Source organism: Zootermopsis nevadensis, unplaced genomic scaffold, assembly GCF_977971745.1.
Source record: "Zootermopsis nevadensis isolate Lab colony 2312 unplaced genomic scaffold, Znev_1.0 Znev_ptg000020l, whole genome shotgun sequence".
In the NCBI taxonomy this organism is placed as follows: Eukaryota; Metazoa; Arthropoda; class Insecta; order Blattodea; family Termopsidae; genus Zootermopsis; species Zootermopsis nevadensis.
Window position 1 is genome coordinate 2,340,555 of NW_028259152.1, and position 20,097 is coordinate 2,360,651.

Genomic DNA, 20,097 nt, shown 5'->3' on the forward strand with positions numbered 1-20,097 from the left:
CTTGTCTCGTCTTTTCTGTAAGATTTAGACGTGCGTGAATCTGGCTCTCGACCACAAGTACAAAAACTAATTCAATGGATTCAGTTAACAGCAACATAAATAAATGGGCGGAGTCTGTGGCACATTGATCCTTTTCGAAAAATTAAAGTCTCGGGACGTTTCTTTCTCGTTCCACATGAAAGCAAAATATTTCCTCTCCTGTCATAGAATTCATTGTGCTACGCGGTTGTATATATTTCTCATTCTTAACTAATATATCATTCTCAGTGCTCATAACCATTACTTCGGTACCTGCCCGATACTTACAAACCAGTTTCAGTAGCATGAAGACGAAGGCCTAACCAAATACCAAACAACAAGGCTTATTATTTCATCGGCATTGCCTAACATACGACCTGGTCTATAAAGTTTCGACCGTGTAGTGAAAACACAAATACATATTTCTTCTCTCGGATTTTGGAGTGTGTTATTATCGTAGCAATGCAATTTATTCGTCTATATTAATGAGAGGAGGTTGGTAGTAATGACATGGCTGTTGTTTCTATCGTTAATTTAAAATACTATTCTTTCATGGTGGCTGACAGAAGGAGATGGTGAACTGGCACTGGCTTAAGAAGGAAAGTAGCAGTTGATAAGTAGGCTTATTATGCAGGGACTCGAAAGGGGCCAGACCAAACACTGCCCGTGTGTGTTAATGTGCTTCGTTCGTGGTCGGAGATAGTTCCGTCAGTAAACAGACTGATCAACGGGTGAACGACCGGCAGGTGTTGTTAATCTGAGTTAAGGCGGCCAGAGCATGAAGCTGACCACTTGCCTCCACGCGGTGCGGAGGTTAGTATGTAAGAGCTTTACTTACGTAAGTTGTAGTCTGCGTGCTTCTACACCTGTCCTCGTATACCGGAGGTCCTCGGTTTGACACCGACAATCCTGACAGGATTTTCGTGTTTTTGTCAGTTCTCCCAGGAAAAATCTGATATTTTCCCATATATTGTTGGCACAGCGTAGTTAAGTAAAACATGTAATAAGCAGCGATAAGTAATGAAACATTAACATTTTAAAGCCCAGTGGTTATCATAAAACCCCACAGACAAGGGAAGCGCACAAAAACAGTCATTCTTTATGATTTCGTGATACCGAAATATCCAGATCACATACGAAAGTCTTATAATTTCTTGGACACCTGAAGATCGGAGACCTCAGAGATAATCCCCACTGATAGGGACAGTTGCCCCTCGTGCCGTTAGAATTAGGTGCATGCGGTCCCTTCCGTTTGCAAGCAAATGAGCAACTTCCTTACTCTTAATCTACTTTAAATTCATTGACAGCTTGAACTTCTTTCTCACCATCCCAGAAACATCGATCCTTAGGTAGAACTGTAAAGTAGTCATCACTACATCAGATCATTAACAGACTATCAGTGAAGAAACTGAATAAATAAAAAATAAACTTCAGAACGGTCGTAAGATGGAAAGGAAGAAAAAGGAAAAGACAGAAGGATGGAAAGGAAGAAGGAGAACTGACAAGAAAGATAAAACAAATGAAGTAAACTTCCGACTGTTGGTGGTTGTACGGTGACCATGGCAAGCTGTTCGCTTCGTGCGTGTTGCCTAGAGAAACACTGGTAGCGGGCAGTTCTGAAGAACGAGTTTCACTGTTCGCGTCACCTGATCTGCCGTGCAGGCATTGTGAGTGGACGTCAGTCCCGCGTAAAACATGGCACATTTTTAATCACCATTATCATCAGATCATTGCGAAAAGAGCTTCTGTAATGTCTGTACACGAGACTCGTCTACAGAACAGAGCCACGTTCTCCGCACGTAGTTGGAATGCGACACACGACTGAAGAAGCAGATACAGAAATCGAAATGTGTGTTCCGGCGGCGTACACATATTTTCCAAATCTGTTATTCAGTAAATAACACAACAATTATAAATACTCTCTTTAGAAATATGAGAAGTCACTGATTCAGGTAGCTACAAATTACATCTCGTATCAGACACCTCGCGCTGTATGGAGCAGAGACTTGGACACTCAGGAAGAAGGAACAGAAATACCTTAAGGGTTTTGAACTGTGGTGTTGGAGAAGAATAGTGAAGATCAGGTGGACGGATCGAGTGACCAACGAAGAAGTATTGAGGAGAGTCAATGAGCAATGAAACATTCTGCAGGCGATTACACGAAGGAAAGCTAACTGGCTGGGACATATTATGAGAAGGAATGGATTACTGAGTGATATTATCGAAGGCCAGGTTGAAGGAAAGCGAGGACTGGGAAGAAGACTGATACAGCTAACTGACGATCTCAAGCAAGGAAAGAAGTTTCAGGAGTTAAAACGAGAAGCTGCGAAAATAGGGAAAATTGGCGAACTCTTTTTGGGCAGAACAAAGGACCTGTCGTCAGACAGAACACTAAATAAAATAAATCAGACACCGCACATGCTTTCAATCCGTGGATGTAGGATTAGGCAGTTCAGAATGCCACGCTCAGCAGGTAGCGCTAGTAGGGCGGACTAGAGGGTCGAAGACACGGCTTGGACGGACAGGCTGACGGCAGTCGACCGGAGTTTGGATGCAGCAGCGAGCGTGCTGTGGAGATGCACTTATCTGCAGCTTCCTTTCGCGCGAACATGCCCCTTCATATAAAACACAGATTAGCTCTCACCCTAGGGTAGTGTTCCACGTTTATCCACCCACGACACACCCCTAATTTATCAGAAATATGACGGAATACCGTAAAATTTCGTCACATACAAATGTTTAACACAAGACTTTGCGCACACTGAATGAAACTATCGGAGTGCATGATCTGAAGCATTTACGACGACGAAGTGTAATGAATTCTTCTCGGGCTACAACTTCAGTACCCTGAGGACGAGGACAAAGGTGGTTCTCGAAACGTCTGTGTCTTCTCCATTAAACCACCTGACACAGCTGCTAGCCCGAGAAGAATTCATTAAAACTATCGAAGATGAACCAGTGTGTGTAATAGTTACGAGACTTCTGAAGAAACACTCTGATCCATGTCGTTGTTGATGATGATGACGGTGAGTCAGGACAGGTCAGTCAACAAAACGACTGGCTACGCGCTCGAAAAAGGAGTTTGATTTAAGGCGCCCCTCTGTAAACCAAGTTCTGCGGCCCCTCTACATTCGTGTTCAGTTTGTATCTACAAGAGGCTCTTACCCCGGTCAGAGGAGGGGTTGAAACACCCGCAGCGTGCAGATTTGCCGTTCCATCTCGTGACGACGTTTAGAATGCGCGGAGTTTTACCAAACGCTTCCTATGTTCCTCGGTGATGTGATGGTTGGGTGAAGAGGAATTGGAAGAAGGTTATTTAAATAACAATACTAATACACATAGAATTAATTATAAGCTCGAAACCTACAATATTAACCCTTTAAAGCCCGGTGGTAACTATATGTACCACCTGCTTTTACAATCATAACTCGGCATTTTGTCTTCAAATGCATAACATGTGGGCTACTTACTCCGGAGGCAGAATGTAATTCTGTCTTCTATAATGCACGATTCTCTGAATGACGTTTTTTTATATTATTCCTGGAAGATTCCAGCAGCTTCGACACAGGTCGGGCATATTGCAAACCCGGTCACGTGATGCGAGTATTCGTGTGTGTGTGTGTGTGTGTGTGTGTGTGTATCTGATATTCATGTTTCATCTCATCGAAAATTTAACAGTCTTTAAAGATCTTAAACGGTGTTATAATGTATTATAAGATTGGTTCTCTTTTAACATTCTGGTTTGTGTAAAAGATGGCTTCCTTCTGGGTTCTTGGGCCATGTACTCTGGCAGAAGTGTGCTGACGATCGCCCTTACGGTGGACGCAGCAAGCACCTCAGAAACGTCGGTACACTTCTACCAGTTATCACAAGTTAGTTTAAATTTGAGATTCAGCCTACATACAGTAAATTAACACGGACGGAAATGAGTTTTTGTGTACTGGATATATAAACAGTTGCTAAGCGAAATTAACAATCCCCGCTGGTGTGAACACTAATCGCGTGAACTGCAGGCTTTAACGATGTAATTCCATGGACCGGGGCTCTTGAGAAGCTAATAGCAGATCAGCTGATCAAAAGACATATCCCGCCTTTATAGAAACTGAAGTTCCAGTAACATGTTAGCGGGAACCCGCCATTGGCTCCCATCCTTAGCAACACAAATCTAGTTCACACCCATTTTATTCAATGCAATTGTAATATTATCCTCCCATCTTCGCATAGATCTTTCAAGGGATGTCTTCGCTTCAGGTTGTTGTATATATTTCTCTCATTTCCCATACAAGCCACATGCCCCACCCATCACATTCTCCTTCATTTGATCACGTTTATAAGAAGTGGACAGTACTAATTGTGAAGCTCCTCAGTGCTCAATTCTCTACAGCTTCCTGTTGGTTTTTTTCCCTCTTGGGTCTGAATATTCTCCTCAGTGCCCCTTCCGTATGAATATCGTTCTTTAGTGCCCCAGTGTTTGTTAGAAATACCGGAAGACGCCCACCTGAGACGACAACACCGACCGGCGGAATGGCACACCGACTCATATCGGCTTAAACGACTGTAACAAAGGCAGTGGAGTGCCCTGAACATCAGACACCGGGTGACGCGACGGAAGAGCGCATTACTCTGCCTTTATGACTGTCAAAGCCGCAACTGAACAAGAAGAATAAAACAAATTATCATTCCTGACAACATTCCAATACAAAACTCGCTTTCTTTTGTACGTCATACGAATCCGTCTTGGCTTGAAGCATTGCTGGCTGCCTCGGCTGACTGGGGTCGCAGCAGCCACCAGACTGGAGAAGACTCTGACTGTGCGCGCATGTCGGTAATTCAAAGTTGGAATGTTTCTAGAACAGTTTTATTCTAGAGATGTGAGCTTCTGATTGCGGTGAAAGTTTGAATTTTAAGTGGATCCGAATGTAAGGAGAATGGTTCCATCTATGGAAGGTAACAGCGAATACATTCAATAAGCAGTCGCGGACAGCCGACAAGGGGTGGTACTGCAGCTTGAGTGTTGGATGGGGCCTGCTGTTAGGCTTATGTGAACACGGTACTGAACGTCCGGGTTCCATAAAAGGCGAAAAATTTCTTGGGTAGCCAAACGTACTGCCAGTTTCCATCGTCTGGGATGTGACACGATAACGTTTCAGATTAACCTCGATGTTCTACACTGTAGATGTAAACTGGAAGCAGCAGGTTCCTCTGAAATGTTGATAACCACTCTTCGCAACCCAGAGGAGTATAAAACGGGGCGGTCTTCGACGTCTTGTTTTAACTTGTGTTTCGGCCTGCTCTGTCTAATAATGTGGATGGAGCTTCTTCACTGGATCATATAATTCACTACTATCGTCATTTCTCTTGTCTGTTTTATAACTGGATCTTCTTAACACGTAAATGCTAATCACACTGGAACTGAATATTAATAAAATAAAAAATCCCCGCGCAGAACAGCCCGTGGCAAGTAAACTCATTCAAATAATTCAGTAGACTGGTACAGATTCTAAATTACCAACTAACTCCACAGTGCAATGTCTTCTAGGACAGCTGACACTGATTCATCCGGCATAATAGAACCCGAAATTTTAACCACTGTTTTCAACGAAACGCCACGGGACTCCATACAAAAGCAGTGCAATCCAGTCCACACCTACAAACCTTGTTTATCTAGTTTAATTTTAATATTGTCCTCTCACCTTCTCCCAACGGCCATGGGCACTACATGCGCCGACAATCTCATCTACCTTGACTTGATGATGCTAATAATATGTGATAATTAATTAATAATTATGGAACTACCCATCAGTTTTCTCCAGCCCCCTCTTTCTTCATCCCTCGAAAGTTTCTGCTTAGTATTTTACACCGCAAAAAAGCTTCACCGGAATGTATTCACGAAGCTTCAAGAATGAAAGGGCATCGGAAGAACCAAGGCCCTATAAACCGGTCTGATTTGAGCCGTTTGCATTAGTAAGGCGCTCAGCCTTTCTTAGGACTTTCATATGCTTTCATTAAGCTCTATAGTCTATATTTGATCACCCTAAACCACAACCGATTTTCTGTCAGCAAGTGGAACACGAGTTTTGATCTGAAATATCACAGAAAAAAGCCACATGACAAACAAAGATTTATTTATTTAGTGTTCTGTCTGACGACAGGTCCATATGAACAGGATCCTTCCATCCTTTTCTCGGACTGGGACCTGTTCATATACGTTCTTGGCAGGTGATCCAGAAGTGGTTTGCCATTGCCTTCTTCTGTGTGTGAATGGAGTAATTGTTGGGATGCCACGGAGAAACCGGGAAAGCCCCCGGAGGAAAACTCCGTGTTGCCTAGACCACGACCTTGCCCAACACAAGTTATAAATTCGGGCACCGCCGGGAATCGAACCCGAGACCCCCCCAGGATTACAAGGCCAACGTTCTAACCGCTAGACCACCGTGGGAAAAAAAGAATTATTTTGAAATAGGTGAGGACGGTGGGGCTCTGTGATGGTGGTAATAAACCTTTCAGTACTCCTTGAACAGCTGATCATCCAGACACTGTACCACGGAGTTAGCTGCCTTAGATAAACAGATCTAAATCTAACAGGAAGACGAGTGAAGCCATGGAAAGCGAGGTATCCCATTAAATAATATCACGGTAACGATTTATTGAAAACCCGCGCCTTGTGATTCGTTTCATTTCAAGGCTGGCAGAATTGTGGCGCCAGGAAACCACGCCTTGCGACAACGAATTTGTCGTGAAAATACTGCGACTACTTGTTTAACCTTGTTACAAATAGATTTAATGTTGATCAACGCTGACAGCCATAATGATAAATGATGATTAATGCTAATTGTTCTCAACACGTTGCAATGTAGAGTCTCTGGGTATTGATGTGTATCAGTTCACCAGGACTCGGCAAGGTTGCGGTTTTATAAGTCGCTGAAATACTTGTCCGTTACAGGTGACATTTCAGGTTCTCACGGCGTCGAGTATGAAGTTGCTTGTCTTCTGGGTTGTTGCGCCGTGTAGTCTGGTAGAAGTTTACCGACGTTTCGGAGGTCATACTGCCTCCGTCATCAGGGCGATTCTTTCTAAGTTATCTACGCTATGAAGAGTTCTGTCCTCTGGGTTGTTGCGCCGTGTAGTCTGGTAGAATTTTACCGACGTTTCAGAGGTCATACTGCCTCAAGCTACAGCAAGCACTTCTTAAACGTCGATAAACCAGACTACACGGCGCAACAACCCATTACGCAGTGACAAAATATTTTGAACTCAAAGTTAATAAATATTCCCCAAATATAATCTCCTCTTAACTTCTTCGTGTGTGTAACTGTCAGTCCAAATTATTTTAACTTTGACACGTTTTCTATAATTTTATTAGTTATAATCTATGTTTAGGCATATTCATGTTTCTGTCCTACATTTTGTTGTCGAAACATTATTATTACTTAATTACATGCATCATTGCCGGGTTTCTGTAATTTCCTCGTTTATAAATATAAACGCCAGAAATTCAAAAATAGCTATCAGAAGCCAGGATAATACGCAGTACAATAATATTTTCCTGTACCGCCAGAGGCACTTCACTTCGAAGAAAACCAATGGAACTTAGACAAAATTAAGTCACGATTAACGCATAACTGGCGGACTTAATTAACGTGTTACATTACTGAGGTCACATCGACGCCATGACAGCACTGGACATAACGCAAGAACTAGATCACTGTCCGACTCATTCAATATCAGTGTCTACGTAAGAATACGAGGTGCGATCGGAAAGTTTCTAGACTGCGCCTATAAAAACCCGTACACTTATCTCAGGTATTAAATTCATCCATCACCCTCGAAGTAGTTCCCCTGGGAGTGAACACAACGATCCCAGCGCCGCTGCCAAGCCTGGAAGCATCCCTGGAAATCTTTCTTTGTCAGCCTGTCAAGCACCATCTGCGATTCTGCCTGAATCTCTTCTATCGTCTCAAATCTCCTTCCCTTTAGCTGAATTTTCATCTTTGGGAAGAAGAAGAAGTCACACGGAGCTTAGAAAGAAAGTTGGGGTCGGTTCTTGCAAGATCTTTGAGCTCCTGACAAACGAGAAGTCGATTCTGCTTCTGGTCCTCAGACAGGATGCGTCGCATGTGGAGTTCTTCCTTTAGAATCAGCTGACAGGTCCCATAGCCTATCCCAACAATGTCGCACAAGTCGTTGATGGTACGACGTCGATCTTCGTGAATGGCCTGCCGAATCTTCGTAACATTTTCGGGCGTTGTGCTCGAAGATGGTCGTCCAGAACGCTCGTCATCATCGACAGAGGTTCGGCCATTTTTAAAACGTGAATGCCACACAAAAGTTTGTGCACGACCCATTGCGGACTCCCCAAATGCTTGCTTTAGCATTTCATAGGTTTCCGTAGCCGTTTTGGCGAGTCTTTGGCAAAATTTGATGCACACGCCATTCCGAAATCGCAGGAGGGTGGGTGTAATGCACTACCAAAACGCCCGTAACTAAGAAACAAATGCTAATTCGATGATGCCGGCTGGCACACTGATTCACTATGAATGTAGGCCGCACCCCCTAAAGGCAGAAGCTCGTACTACATCCGGTTCGCCCTCTATTGACACAGTCTTTAAACTTTCCGATCGCACCTCGTAAATATATTTATTCCGTGACAGTAGAAGGCGTTACGTAACCCTTTAAAGCCTCGTGGGAATTTTATGTCCCACCTGCTGTAGCAATCACTAAGTCTATATTTAGGCATGTGTTTCGCGTGATTCTTGGTGTAGAGGGAGTATTTCCTTAAACAGCGTCAAACAGATGACCTTTGAAATGGTAATATGCAGTGTTTTCTTTGCAATACGGACATGTTGTATTTTTCCATTAGCGGCTTCTGAAAATGAATCGAAGTTCAGAAACTATCTTCGTGGAACACGTTCATATTTTCGGATTGTTGAAGAATAGTAATGGAGGATAGAATCCGTAGAAACCCTTATGAATATTGATGCTTCCAGCATTCTACGTGAACTCTTTCTTGCTACCGGGAATTTAACTTCTTGCCTTGAGGAAGAAATGGCGAGTCTATAATAAAACGTTCTCTGCTCGCGTGTTGTAGGCTATTTTATAAACATATTGCTGCAGACGGACAGCTTCTGAATTTTATCCGCTACTTCGAGCATTCAGACATTTTTACGTAATTATTCGAAGCTAACGGGTACTCGTGAGCATTGTGAGATCAGTGTTAGTGATGAAGCTCGTGAGATTCATGCTTTCTCGCCTCAATTTTAATCAATTCAAACTTGTGGTCGCAAATAACAAGCGATATAATTCCCCCTGTGCCTAACACAACGTCATGAATGCATGCGTGTGGCTGGAGAAACCTGGAGAGATGAGATCACTCGGAAGACATCGGTCCAGATGGGAGGATCGTACTAAAATGCATATTAAACGAACGGGGTACGAGGCTGTGGATCTGATTAATATAGAGGCCGTGAAGATAAACCAGAGATTTTTCTAGAATTCGGCGTTATATGTGGCATCCGAAGAGATCTGAGAGTAGCGACGAAGAAAATGACCCTGAGTCTGCAAGGAACCGAACAGCAGACACGCGTTTGCACTTTTTACAAACAAATTAATGTGTTCCTGTTCCATTAGAATCAGCCACCAGAGGAGATTCATGAGATTTCACCTGCTATTTTCTTCTTAATCCGGGCCTTAACTAACCTCACGGATCAGCGTCCTTCTTGAGACGCTAACACAGCACTAAAATTCCCCGCCTTTTATGAAACGTGAAAGTTCCTTCCCGCGTTCGCAGGAGCTTACCACCGGTTCATATTCTGAGCCAGATTAACCCAATCCACTCCCCAACCCTATTTCCCTAAGATTCATTTTAATATTATACTTCCATCTACGCCTGGGTCTTCTCTCTTCCGGCTTTGCAACCAAAATGTACATACATTTCTCATCTCCCCATGCGCACTACATTCCTCGCCCATCACATACTTCTTGGTTTCGTCACCCTGATATTATTTCGCGAAGAGTACGGATTACGGAGCTCCTGATTATGTAATTTTCTCCACTCTTCTGTCACTTTATCCCTCTTGGATTCAATTATTCTCTCAAGTACCCCGTTCTCAAACATCCTGTGTTCTCGCCTTGACGTGAAGACCAAGTTTCACACCCACATGAAAGACAGGTAAAATTATAGCCTTTTTAATCTTCGCGCTTTTAGACAAAGACAGGAAGACAAACGACTCTGAACTGCAGGTAGCGAGAGAGTTTCCTGATTTTATTCTGCTCTTAATTATCTCGTGAACACAATTTTGATTTGTTACCGTCGTTCCCAACTACGCCCGGTCCTTAGTTTCTTCTTGTCTCCACGTTGAACCATCAGTGTGGGAGCTTGGGAGGAATGCGAAGTCCTAACTGTACAGTCCAGACTGACAAAACATGGCAAGCGTAAAGGAAAGACTGTCACAGTAATCCTGTCTGACAAAGACATTGCGGTACTTGGAATGTCACCTTTTCGCCATTTTTGCTGTTTTCGTTGGTGGTCTCTTGAGGGCAATAAACTTTCAAGAGGAAAACTTTACGACCCGCCACATCTCACCTCCCTTCTAAATGCTGCAGTTTTTATTTTATAGGAGCTTAGGGTTCAAAGGGCTACTGATATTTTGATTCTTGAATGAGAAAAATGCTGAGGACAAAACAGCAGATCTGGAGACCCATTCAGCGAAGATTCAGACTGATTATCTTTGAGAAACGTCTGTAATTGATTATCAGTGAAGATTAATTCAAGATCAGGATCCCTTGTGCATGTAAATGATGCGAGGTAAAAGCTATTCTAAGATTAATATCGGGGAAAAAATGTAATTCCAGTGCCACAGACTCCGTATGCCGTTAACCTAAACAGAAGCCCTTCGAGTGAGCTGAAAATAACAGGATTTACCAGACATCATTCAAATTACGCTGCGACTTACTTGCTATTTACTCAGACATCACAAACAATTCCCTTAATGTTCGTGAAAACCTCAAACCCCAACCTGACATGTAAACGTCTTCATTCAAACAGAAAACTTCTGCCGTAGTATGTAGAATGGTAGAAACAAGTGTGAATTTGCTGTAAGGATGTACAAAGGAGCCTGCTTTCTGGAAGTATTTCTTCTGCAAAAATATACTCATGTCAACAGCAAATCTTTGCAGCTTGTATTATTGTTATGCCACATAATAATTATTTTGGTTTCTGTTTTACATTCCGTTGAATGAAAGTTTTTAGGCTTTTTAGTAATTCCGCCCCAAGTACTGGTTAATTTACCTCGCATTCATCACATGACACTTCATCGATGTAAATGCTACTCTTACTAACCTGTTCGCCGGTCGCTCCCGAAGTCTGTAACACTGAAAAATCACTGTCACTTCCTCACGACGAAAATGATAATCATCGCTGAAGGTCGCCATGACATTCCACTGTATCTTATATAAACGCACAAGAATCAAACACTGATAAGCTCTACTGACTTCCTCGCGGCTCGGCGTCACTAAACAAACTGGCTGGGACCAGTATGAGCTTTGCAGTTGCTGCAGTTACGGACTGACCTCTGAAGCTCTCGTCTCACAAAGCTCTTGTCGCCCCTCCTCTTCACCTCTCCACACAGGCATGAAAGGCCGTGTGCTTGACAGCGCAGGCTACCCTATGTCCCGGCTGCTTGCAGTAGGAAAAGTGGAAGAAACGTTTGTTAACGTTCGTTACGAGAGGCGCAATTGTGACTGCATTCAATTTGTGTTCATCACATTTACAACAGATTCAGCCACTCTGTTATCTAATCTCGGCCAGAGACTGTCTATCCTGACTTGCGATTTCCCGTGGTTTTTCTCGATCTGTCCAGGAAAATGTCGAAATCGTTCCTTACATTAGGCTACAAAAACCTCATTTCAAATCTTTGTAATTCATTATTTCATTAAATGAACCACAAATAAATAAAATTCTTGGTATCTGTACACTGCGATCAACATGAAATGTGAGTCAGAAGCAGGCATGTTTTACCCATCGTGTAGTTGGCTGGGTGGGCCCATAAGTATCAAATATTGCGTTGTTTCGCGGTATTGATTCTGCTCGCATCTTTCTTACGCGGGACGTACCTCTGTCCTAAAGCATCTTCATTAGTTGAGTCTACGTTTCAGAAGCTGGATTTTACTTCCGTCTTAAGGTAAAAGATGTAAGAGGATAGAAAGCCAATTTGTTGGGCCCCTTGGTCGAGGTAGCCTCAGACCTGGACTAAGTGCTGGGTGCTTACTGTAGTAAATATACTTTGAAACGTCGGTAAATTTCTACGAGACCACACAGCGCAATATCTCAGAAGACCGTCATCTTGATTCTCGCCACCATGAAAACCTGAAATCTTACTGAATTAAATTGACTCGAGTTGAATGTCCAATGAGAATTCGTCCGAAGACTAAATGTTTTAAACAGATGAATAAACAAAAAGAATAATTATATTAGTTCCAAGAAAATTACTCTTTCTCAGCATTTATTGGCATTGAGTCAGACAGCAAGAAAATACATAATTTACTTTGCTAAGGTACAAGAAGGACATCTATTTTGATCACAAAATTAACTCTCCCTTTATTACAATATTTTTAGTGACCAGATACCATGATTCAAAAACGTATAATCTTTTGACATATCTTTCAGTAGTCTTTACGTCTTATATTAGATAGTTCAATAACCAAAAAGTGAGGGTACAGATACACGATGGTTCTTTTATTCAGGAATTTCTCAATATTCCCAGTTGCATTGGTTAGTAGTTCCCTAACCTCGTTGTGATATGCTGCCCCCCCCCCCCCTCCAGCCTATAGAAACCATTTAACATGCGACTGAGCAATTTGTAGAAATAATTACTAATTAATCTTAATGACAAAATGTTTTAATATTATATAATTTTTACAACACCAATAAACTTCAAACGTTTGTGTATAGACTGTACAAAATAAATATATTTAATCAAACACAAACATGACGCATATAAGATACAAATTAATCTTAATGACATTCTTTTTAAAGCACGTTTTCTTTGGAATTGTCTGCTATTGTTTAGTGTGGCCTTTTCGTATCAGTTTATAAGAATTGTGATTGGACCATTAGCACCCCCCCCCCCTCCTTCAAGATGGCCTCACAGCCACCTTGCGGCGGGGTAAGGAGGCTCCCGCTATGGGAAATGTAGTTTTAGATAATCCTTCTCTTGTTAGCACACGGCCCAAAGGCTTTGCTGACCGAGTCAGTGGACGGGGACTGCTGCTCCTTCTATCGGCAACTGCGCAATGTTTAAGACAGAAACTATAGTTTCTTATTGTTATGAAGGTGGTCACACACCTGTCTCTAGTTACCGAGGTTCGGGCAAGATCCATTCAAAAATATTGCACTTAGTTCTGCTGGCAGCAGGGAAGAAAGGAATTTCATTTCTGCTGGAAACTGTAAAGTGGAGTAACAAGGCGAGTTTGTAATGGGCGTCTGTTGAAAGCCAGACTGACACGGACAGCCAACCTAACATAAACCTCATGTACTGAATGGTGTAGTGGTTTTTGAGCGCAATAATACCGGAAGCCGAGCCTCACATAAGTTTGGCTTTATGATCAAAGAGACGCATATTTAAAGAATTGCTGCCGCAAGAATGCTTTTGTTGTCACTGGACTAACAGGTGTAGTCGGTATCGATACATAAGTAGATACAGATGGATGGATGGATGAACGGACGGACTGATGGACAGATAAACAGGCAAAGGACAGGTAGACGGATAGACAGATAAAAAGTTAGGCAGACATTAAATAAACCTTCGGTATCCTAAATAAGTTTTTCTTTGTGACTGAAGTGTCGCTCGGTCTAGGCGACGTATATTGAAGTTATGCAAAAGACTTCTTCGTTTTGTTTTTATTCTTCAACCATTGCATAAGTAGGTGACAATCCACATTTCTTTGTCGATTTCAGATGTGTTTTCTGTTTCCTCTGCCATATAAATGCATTATGCTATCTTGATATGATATTTGACATGATTATTTCAACGACAAGAAGTGGAAGTCCTGTTTCTGAACTCACTGCTCCATCTCAGAACTCAGATCAAACGTCCTGTTTGTTTGTTTGTTTCCTGTTTTTCTACTAGCCCGTATCTGTTAGTTTTGTATTCTGGTAATTGTGATCTCCGAATATATTTTATAATCTATAGATCTGCGGTTACAGGACCACAAACTTTGTGTCCTTAGCTTCTAACGTGTTGTATTATTCAGTTATTTTTCTTAACTTTGATGTCTTCACCCGTAATACGAGTTCAAGAGTCATTTTCTCAATAATATATTAATTACATTTTTTTGTAGCTTGACAATCTACTGTGCCCTAAATAACGACTTTCTCTCGTGCATCACGATCGCCGAACTAAATAACCAGATATGTTAATAAGAACAGTAAAATTAAACAATTGAATGAGGGTAGAGCCCGCTTACCAAACGTTGGTTTCCATTTTAAAGTACATTTCCACTCACTTAACCTCAAACTGTTCAACTCCAGACTAAATTTATTGATGTATAACTATTAAATAAAGTCGACTCAGCTGAAATTGTTTTCTGGGCGATTAAAGCAAAATTGCAGATAAACAAGTAGAATGACATTAAGGATCACACAGCTATGAAGATGCCGATTTGGTCTTCTGGGTTGTAACACCGTATGAATTTTTATGTAGATTCCAGCGATTCGAAAGAACATACTGCCTCCATAGTCAGGTAACCTGCCTATGTGTATATCCTTATATCCATTGTCAGTCTACCTGAGGATGTAGGTTTTGTGATCTGTACTGTGTCAGCCCTGAAGTTAGAGGCAGGATGTTCCTTCGAAGCATTGATATCCACGTAGAAGTCCACACGACGCCATAACCCAGAGACTAACATTGACGGGCAGATTGGCAAATGGACGGAAGGATGTTCAGGCAGATGACACTAGGCGATTGATTGACTTTATCCAGACAGCGTGAACTTTGGTATTTTGAAAAGAATAATCTAGAAGCGCATGCCCACACAGGCTACAAGAAAGTTTTTGAGCAAAACACGTGTATTAATGATGCAAGTTATATTATTTATTTAGTGTTCTGTCTGACGACAGGTCCATATGAACAGGATCCTTCCATCCTTTTCTCGGACTGGGACCTGTTCATATACGTTCTTGGCGGATGATCCAGAAGTGGTTTGCCATTGCCTTCTTCTGTGTGTGAATGGAGTAATTGTTGGGATGCCACGGAGGAAAACTCCGTATTGCCTAGACCACGGCCTTGCCCAACACAAGTTATAAATTCGGGCACCGCCGGGAATCGAACCCGAGACCCCAGGATTACAAGGCCAGCGTTCTACCCTCTAGACCACCGTGGCGCCTGATGCAAGTTATAGTGAAAGTAAAATAGTAAAATTAAATTTATTGAAGATGATCAATGTTTGGATTTCAAAATACTGAATTTGGAACGTGTGTGTGTTAATTGCAACTGTAGAGGCCCTTATTTAATTAGCCTGTTTGTTACAGTTTCTCAAGTCGCCAGTGGAATGAATTGTATGAAACACCCGTTAGGAATGAAGGGAATACATGCCACCCAGATCGTGAATAATTCCAAAGTTAAATTCATCTCCACTCGGTAGTTGAGGGCCAACAAGAAGCCATGGTTTCTAGTCCCGATCGTGTGTGGTGAACATTTCACAACAGGATGCGTTCGTAAGTGGGTCTTCAGTACAGCATCTCTAACGAGGATACTTGATTGCGTCTTCTCAAGACAATCAATCCATAGGCGGCGGGGGAGTTGGACGAACGCCAACGCGAATCTGCAGACCCACTTTCTAGTACCACGATCTCACTGCCCGTGTAAAGTAGAATCCATTTTAATGATAATCAAGACCACATGGTTAAATGCAATATGTACAATTTTCTAACGCCTAATTCTGAATGCGAAAGACCAAAAGATCTAAACCGAAAATTCCGAAAAAGAAGACATTAAACATTAAAATTATTATATAATAAAATTGTCTTGTCATAGTATTTTACCAGTGACCACAAAACGTCAATACCGTAACCTAAGATGTTTAATTATCTACCTCAGCTTTCACTGTGGTTGAATTTAACATATACGAGGTGCGATCGGAAAGTTTCAAGACTGTGTCAATAGCGGGCGAACCGGATGTAGTACGAGCTTCTGCCTTTAGGGGGTGCGGCCTACATTCATAATGAATCAGTGTGCCAGCCGGCATCATCGAATTAGCTTTTGTTTCTTAGTTACGGGCGTTTTGGTAGTGCATTACACCGACCCTCCTGCGATTTCGGAATGGCGGATTTTCATGAACAAATCAAATTTTGCCAAAGACTCGCCAAAAAGGCTACGGAAACCTATGAAATGCTAAAGCAAGCATTTGGGGAGTCCGCAATGGGTCGTGCACAAACTTTTGTGTGGCATTCACGTTTTAAAAATGGCCGAACCTCTGTCGATGATGACGAGCGTTCTGGACGACCATCTTCGAGCACAACGCCCGAAAATGTTACGAAGATTCGGCAGGCCATTCACGAAGATCGACGTCGTACCATCAACGACTTGTGCGACATTGTTGGGATAGGCTATGGAACCTGTCAGCTGTTTCTAAAGGAAGAACTCCACATGCGACGCATCATGACAACGCGCCAGCGCACACCGCCCTCAAAGTTCGGCAGTTTTTGGCCTCAAACACCATGGCCGTCATCCCGCACCCTCCTTATTCGCCGTGTGACTTCTTCCTCTTCCCAAAGATGAAAATTCAGCTAAAGGGAAGGAGATTTGAGACGATAGAAGAGATTCAGGCAGAATCGCAGATGGTGCTTGACAGGCTGAGAAAGAAAGATTTCCAGGGATGCTTCCAGGCTTGGCAGCGGCGCTGGGATCGTTGTGTTCACTCCCAGGGGAACTACGTCGAGGGTGATGGATGAATTTAATACCTGAGATAAGTGTACGGGTTTTTATAGGCGCAGTCTAGAAACTTTCCGATCGCACCTCGTACTCGTAAGGGATAGTGAGTCTTATTAACAGAGAAAAAAATGAAGATTTATTGTCTTCTGGGATAGTATGGTAGAAGTTTACCAACGCTTCATAGATGTTTGCTGCTTCCATCATCAGGGCGATGAGCCCTAATCACTTAAGAAGACAGACATCTTCATAATCGCTGCCGTAACCTCAAATCTGACAGAGAAAAAGCTGTTCTCAGGGAGATATTCCGAATTCTAGACCGATCGGCATCGACGTGTATACTACAGTAAGTTTACATAGTGACAACTTGTTGGTAGAAATTAACTTGAAGCACAGAATGCTTGCAGAATTAAAATTAAGCTTCTTACATATGTATATCATTAACATAATAACATGAATTTAAAACGTTGAAATTTTGTCGCTAATAAATAAGTTCTTATGTCCGGCGGTTTAATTTCACATCTTTCGCATGCGTGCTACTTGTCTTGCCTATTTAACATTCTTTTCGCTCTCTTTGTTAGAGGCCAAGTTTCGGAGGGTTTATCTTCCAGTCTTTTACGTTTTAGATATTAGATCGGAAGATAAAATATCTGAACTGATCTAAATGATAGCAAGAACTCAACGAATTTATCATGTTCTTAAATTTGTCGTGTGTGTAATTCAGATTTGTTACTGCAACTCCCAAATATTTTAGCTTTGGCTTATTTTCTTACGATTTATTAGCTGTGGTCATATTATGATTCTGTCCGGCATTCCTGTAAAGAGGCAAGAACATTCATTGTACTTAAGCTAGTTTTGTTTGCGTTTACTCGAAGACCAACCTTCTTATTAGCATCCAAGACAGCTTCTTTGTTTTTTATGGCATTCGTGTTTTCGCCCAACTAATTAACATCATCAGGATGGACAAAAAGTTGGTGTGTCCCATTCTGTTCAATTCTTCCTGACTCCTTTGGACTTTCCTAATGGTGTGTTTCAGAACAAAGATGACACTCAATGGTAATAAAGGAACTTGTAGTTTTAACCTTTTAAAAAAATAATTATATGTACCACCTGATTTAACAGCCACTAAACTTTTATTTTGTATTTAAGCCTAAGTCTCAATGTAAATAGTCATTGTTTCCTTAAACTGCAATAACCAGTTGATCTTTGTAATGTGAAGTTTTGTGTTTCTTTGAGGTACGGACTGAATTCTTGTAATATTATTTAAAAGAGTTTCGGCTTCGAAGGGGTTAAACAGATCTTGTTTCAAAATCCTAAATACCAAAACGAAGAAGATATGTAATAGACCATCCGAAATATTAATAACGTAAAGAAGTTCGTAAAATGTGAAGAGAAACTGGTCGTGAAGCATCTAAATAATCTCATATAAAGACGTGTCTTAGAAAAGTAAGAAGTCGTATTTAATTAGAGAACTTTAACCCTTCAAAGCCTAATGGTAACTATATGTACCACTTGCTTTAATAATCAGTAACTCCGCATATTCCTAGAGTGTATTTGTTGGTTTCAAATGGCTCTCGGAATAAACATCGACAATTTACAAGCAGTAACCAACTGATTTTCGTAATAGTCATATGTTCTCTTTGAGGTAAGAACTGAATTTGTAAATGATATTTAGACATCTTTGAGTAAATTTGGTCGTTCCTCACAATGCTATTAATTACATTTTTCGTTGGAACACATGTTTAAAAAGTTGTTTATTTTCTGAAATTACATGCAGCGCCAATGCGGGGGAAGTACAATGTCGATTCCTGCAATAGTGGAAATAAAATTGATAGAGGAGTTAACTTTATATTTAGGAGAGCGCTTAAAGGTTGCACATCCATGTCGCATGCAGAGAAAAAAGTATCCAATATGTTTGTTGCCTATATAAAAAAAACATTATTGGGAGTACATGTCATGGATGGCTGCGTATGATACGATTTTGAACAAAATGGCTGTTGTTTTATTTTATCAAGCACCTTATATAACACGAATAAGCACTTGTCCATTCACGTTTTACGTCCATAATATTTGAAGATTTCCCAACTATTAATTGAGAACAGACCTGGGAATCACCGCTGTGAGCTGAATCAGCCATTATTATTACAGACGTTACAGTAACCGCAGCTCTGGACCACTTTTATATTATAAGGCGAACACAGAGTCGATACGCATCTCCAGAGCTCTGTGTTCTTGGCGGCACACCACTTTGAGATATTCAACCAACCCTGTACTGTATAATGTATCAAAGCCCGAGGGTGAACACGACGGCCTTCGGCCTCCGATGTATGGATGGTGAACTGCACGCACCGAAAATCTTTTTTAGACTTCCGAGAAACAAAGGCTTTGACCTCTGGTGAGCCAGAGATACTTCGTGTTACTGTGGTAATTCTACCCTTGATCGCTCTTTGCCCGGTGGTATAGCACAACGGCTCTCACTTCACGACAGTTGACGAGTTATTTACGTCAAACAGCATACCACCTGTCCCACACAAATTTCCCACACTGTCCTAGTTTTGACCTCAAGCCAGTGCAGTAATTCTGCTTCAGTTTGCCTGTCCGTCATGTTGCTATTACTAAGTGTAGGAAATATAAAATTACGAGATTGCGGTGGCATCTAATGGTATAAAGTTCTTACCAAATTTCCGCGAAAATATAACCTAAAGAATATTAATTTTTAAGCAATTAGCCCTTCCCTAAAAGAAAATATTTCTACTTTCTTTGCTAGCATTTGTCACAACAACAACAACAACAATAATAATCCTGACAAAATTCAACGAGCGATCTGAAATAAAATTGAACACAAAATTTCTCAGACAAAACATACATTTGCACCAAACAGGAGTTTATGGGCGTACAGTTTTGTTGTGATAATTGTGTTATAAATTTGTGATAGGTATTTACAAATTCTTTTTTGAAACAAACAATTTTAGAATTTCCATCTCATCTTTCACATATGCCTGACACGTTTACTGCAAGACAGTTTTGAAGCAACGAAAATGTTTTGGTGTTAATAGTTTCTTTAAACGTAGAGGCGAAAGCAGAATGAAGTAATCATGTCCAACTTTAAAATTTTCTTGATATAATTTACCGTGTATGAATGAACAGGACTACT

The 20,097-nt window shown here is 41.5% G+C and overlaps 2 protein-coding genes across 4 annotated transcripts in view; one reads left to right on the top strand and one right to left on the bottom strand.

Moving 5' to 3' along the window:
* LOC110840527 (uncharacterized) overlaps positions 1-11,598 on the bottom strand; it is a 57,968-nt gene extending 46,370 nt beyond the window's left edge. The window contains exon 1 of the mRNA XM_022085623.2: positions 11,357-11,598. The gene's annotated coding sequence lies outside the window, so the exon portion shown is untranslated. The remainder of the gene's footprint in view (positions 1-11,356) is intronic.
* The window catches only part of LOC110840522 (PMS1 protein homolog 1), a 104,158-nt gene that overhangs the window by 39,251 nt on the left and 44,810 nt on the right, over positions 1-20,097 (top strand). The gene's annotated exons all lie outside the window — the stretch shown is intronic.